We start from the raw sequence: 5,096 nt of genomic DNA, 5'->3' as shown, positions 1-5,096 counted from the left end.
AACATGAAACAGATCAGAAGCAACATGAAACAGATCAGCAGCAACATAAAACAGATCAGCAGCAACATGAAACAGATCAGCAGCAACATGAAACAGATCAGTAGCAACATGAAACGGATCAGCGGTAACATGAAACAGATCAGCGGCAACATGAAACAGATCAGCGGCAACATGAAAAGGATCAGCAGCAACATGAAACAGATCAGAAGCAACATGAAACAGATCAGTAGCAACATGAAACGGATAAGTAGCAACATGAAACAGATAAGCAGCAACATGAAACAGATCAGCAGCAACATGAAACAGATCAGAAGCAACATGAAACAGATCAGTAGCAACATGAAACGGATAAGCAGCAACATGAAACAGATCAGCGGCAACATGAAACAGATCAGCAGCAACATGAAAAGGATCAGCAGCAACATGAAACAGATCAGCAGCAACATGAAACAGATCAGCAGCAACATGAAACAGATCAGAAGCAACATGAAACAGATCAGCAGCAACATGAAACAGATCAGCGGCACCATGAAACAGATCAGCAGCAACATGAAACAGATCAGCAGCAACATGAAACAGATCAGTAGCAACATGAAACAGATCAGCAGCAACATGATGTGATTTTTCACAGTGATTATTCTGGTTAGAGATTCATGAGTGTAACAGCCTCAGGGTAGAAGCTGTTCCTCAGTCTAGTGGTTCTACACTTAATGCTCCTCAACCTCCTTCCTGAGGGGAGCGGGGCAAAAAGTATGTGTGCTGGGTGAGTGTGGTCCTTCATGATGCAGGTGGCCCTCTTCCTGCATCTGGAGGTGTAGATGTCAATGTCAATGAATTGGCGCTATATAAATAAACTGAACTGAATTGAATGAATGTAATGCAAATAAATGCATTATCAGCTTTCATTATTAATATTTAAGACTGAGCACAAGGGTATTGCACAGATTTTTTTATTTACAACTCAAACATGGTTGTTAGATATGACATCATTTCTTTCCTTCTGCTTAACAACAGGACAGGTGAACTTCAAATAAAACTGTGTACCAGATAATCTCCAATGTTCATTTCTCCCACTGAGTTTAAAAGGCAGATTTTAATTTTATCAGTCCACTAAGAGGTGTAGTTGTAAACCTTTGTCACAGAAGCTTAAGGTGAAGAAGGAAAAAGTTTTCTTCTGAAGACTTCTTTTTGAAAATAACATTTATGCATGTGTGAAAACAGTAGAACACCATTTCAGAGTCTTCTAAATACTTGTACTTGTAGTCAGTGAGGGGTTTTGATGTTCTGATAAGTGCTTCACTTTCTGGGAATTCTTCTTACACATCTCTTAGACAACCTTTCTTGGTCCTACAGACTTTAAGTTGACCTCCAACATTATTATTATTTTTTGTCAACTGCCATTTCAGTTCTTCATCATGAACCTTCTTGAGGAAACCGCTTCCTGGAAAAAAATCTTACAGCCTTTGTCTGTTTTGAGGGGATCAGTTATTTCAATTAGAGTGCACAGTTGCTTAGAAAAGACGCACAGCTGCCGTTTGCTCAAACAAGGTTGATAGCCCGAGTTTTGAAAAAGCTTTGAATATTTCATCATCTAGCCTTTCCTAATGATGTCTGAAGACAAACAATAGCCTGAACAAGCTAATTATGGTCATAGGCCTTGGTAAAAGCCATCTGAGCACTCACATCTTTTGAGCTGCTACTTTTTGCTTTTATTCTTTGGACTGTGGCTGCAAAACTGAAACATACAAAAATGCTAAAAGGAATGTTAAATACTGAAAGTAGCCTAAAAACATCAGAATATCTAACCCAAACACAAGCATCTCCTGTATTTAATTATTTGTATTTATGTCCAATTTTACCATTAAACAAAAACATTTTCTTTTAGTCCTAAAGTTTAAATTGGAGAAATAAGAAAAGGCCTATCAGTCCTTGAAAGATAGTGTCCGCTGTCTTAGCGAGAGTTTAAGACCAACGCCATCTTATGTTGAGAAATTATGGAGTTTAATTGTTTTGATCAAACCTTGAAAACAACATATTGTGAGATTTTATGTTTAGAATACATATAAATAAGTATTAGCTATTTCTACATTAAATTTCAGCTCAATACTCATAAAATTGACTGAGTTATACCCATTTATGTTTTGGATAACTCCAGTTAGCTATAGGCGGCCATTTTGATTTGAACTGACTCCAACAGCTAATTAATTATATATGTACACCTGTCACACGGATGAGAACCCAAATAACATGGACTGAGAAAAGAGCAGAACTCAAACTCTTGAATAATTAAAGCAATTTATTTACAGTGAAAAAATGGACTTTACAGCGCAGGGATCAGGGAAACCTGGAAATGGAGGAGAAGGATGAATCTCTTGGGTGAGGAGAGATGATGGTATTTTAGTTCCAGGTGTCTTACAGTAGAGGGGGACGGTTGCAGTATTGAGGAGAAGGCAGAGGACCTCCAGCAGGTAAGGATCAGGCTTGTAAGATGCAGCAGTGACAGGTGGTTAGTGTTTGGATGGCGAAGGAGCAGCTGAAGGTGAGTCAGCAGCAACTTCACAGGTAGGTACCAGCACAGAGAGTGGTCCAGTTGGAATAGACTCAGGAGGCAAGTCTCTGAAAAGCACAAAGAGTACACAAGTAAGTATTGTTTGGTAAAATTATCTCTACAAGGCTGGAGGCACAAGTACCAGTTGGTAGGTAATGCTCCAGCAGGGAATGGAGCTCTTCTGTAGACTCTTATACCCCTGGAGCTAATTAATGGGATGACCTCCAGCTCATTGGTGCCACCCTGGAACTATGGAACCTATAAGAGGCAGAACACTGCACAACATCCAATGACGAGTTTCTAAAAGTTTGATTAAAATCAGTGCATTGGTTCATGTGATATTCTGCTAAAGGACAAACAAGGTTGACTCCAATACTCAAAGCCAAAGTTTGAAGAAAATAATTCACACAACTTGGAGTAGTTGTTAATGAGCAGCACGACAACTCAGTGGCTAGAACTGTTGCCTCACAGCAAGAAGGTCCTGAGTTCAATCCTTGGTTTGGACCTGGGGCCTTCCTGGGTGGAGTTTGCATGTTCTCTCCGTGCATGCGTGGGTTTTCTCCAGGTACTCCAATTTCCTCCCACAGACCAAAAACATACATGTTAGGCTGATTGGTAACTCTAAATTGTCCCTAGGTGAGAGAGTGAGTGGTTGTTTGTCTCCATGTGTCCCTGTGATGGACTGGAGACCTGTTCAGGTGTACCCCACCCCTCAATGACTGCTGGATATGGGCACCAATGATCCCTCTGACCCAGAAAGGAAGAAGCGGGTAAAGATGATGGATGGATTAAAAAAACAACAACCAAGTTCTGGCCATTGTTTAAGGTCTGTTGGTTGTGGCAACCATCTTGTATTATTATTATTATTATTATTATTATTATTGTTATTATTATTATGATTATTATTATTATTATTATTATTATTATTAACCTTTATTTAATCAGGCAAATCCCATTGAGATCACAGATCTTTTGCAGAAGAGGCCTGAAGGCAGCCCAACATGCATGTTTTTGTATTAACTCCAAAAGTTAATCAGTTGTAGATCCAAGGATTCATTTCTGTCATTTTCATTGAAATTTATATTGTCAATTATTTTGGTAACAAATCAAAAGCTAAATACACACAAACACGCACGAATGCGGGCAAAACCGTTCTCATCTGCCTTTCCTCTGGATGGCAGGTGATAAATATACATGTGCAAGTTGATGAAAGATAAATTTATGCAAATACTCCTTTTTTTTCCACACACACACAGAAACAGGAGTTTGGACAAACACATGGATTTTGGAAACTCAAAGAGATAATAATGTATTTCCAAGAGTGAATATAATCATCAAAACAAGCTGCCGCCTCCTCTCCTGCCTGTGACTACAGCAATAAAAAGCATTACACATGACTCACATGATGTGAGGCCTCTGCTTCCTAATAAATCCTCTGGAGAGTGCCACAGCCTCTGTCATCTTCATTAGAACATGACAGCTTGTCTCCATCAAAAAGCTCATCATGGGGGTGTGTAAACACTTTGAATCTCAGCCCATAATTGCTGACCAATGAAAATATTCAAGGTTGTGTAGTCTTCACCGAGGCCTTGTTTTAATTGTGCTGACTGGATTTATTTATTTCTTATTTGTTACAAGGTCCAGTGACTTTGGAAACCTGACAGGTGCACGCAATGAACTTCATCTTAACCATTTTTTAAAATCAACTTTCGCTCTCATTATTTCCACTTAGCTGCTGACAGCTCAGAGGTTACATATTTGGGTTATTTTTCTTGAGCATCTTCTGTGCAACAGACTATTAGAGGGACAACACATGAGCTCTGCCACATAAAATGGTTGTAATATCCATTAGATAAAAGCGGTGTGAGGTTGAAGACTTTCACCTTTGCTTCTCTAGACTAGACCTCCCTTTGCCCTTCACTCTGTTGTCTTTCTTCCGCGGGCTTTTGTTGATTAACCGTAATGAGGTGACTTACTATAGTCGCCCAGTTTATCCCTTCATCCCCTCCCCCGTGCTCAGTGCGGTGGCGCTGATAAAAAAGTCCATCCATGCAGCCATCGTAGGGGGTCAGCACAAATCAGATGGAGGGGCTTTTTCTGTGTCTGCCAGCCGACACTTTCAAATGTTAATGGATTGGGGCGAACAAAGTTGAAGTGGGTCTGAAAATGCTAATTGTCCCTAATTCATGTAAATAGCTTTCTTAATGGAGGAATTAAGCATTTTAAATATGCAATTGGAGGCAATCAGTCCTTTCATTTGCTGGGGTGGCACAGGTGTAGTGGATTGAAATTCATCTTTCACACAGGGTGGCTCATTTTTCATTTGGCTGTGTTCATGCATGGATGACGGGGACTGGAAAGGGAGCTCCGCCTGCACCACCATACGTGCAGATATCGGTGAGTGAAACACGTCGCAAAACCTATAATTGCATTGTTGTTGACTGTATCAAGATAGGGGGAAAAGCAATTAACCCAGAGTTCAATCAATACAAGTAAACGGCCAGCCAGTGTAAAAATAAAATCTGCTTTTACCACTTACAGAAGTCAA

This window comes from Nematolebias whitei, chromosome 2, assembly GCF_014905685.2.
Source record: "Nematolebias whitei isolate Nwh7 chromosome 2, NemWhi1, whole genome shotgun sequence".
Taxonomy (NCBI): Eukaryota; Metazoa; Chordata; class Actinopteri; order Cyprinodontiformes; family Rivulidae; genus Nematolebias; species Nematolebias whitei.
The sequence above is the reverse complement of the archived record's forward strand: the minus strand, read 5'-3'. Positions refer to the sequence as shown.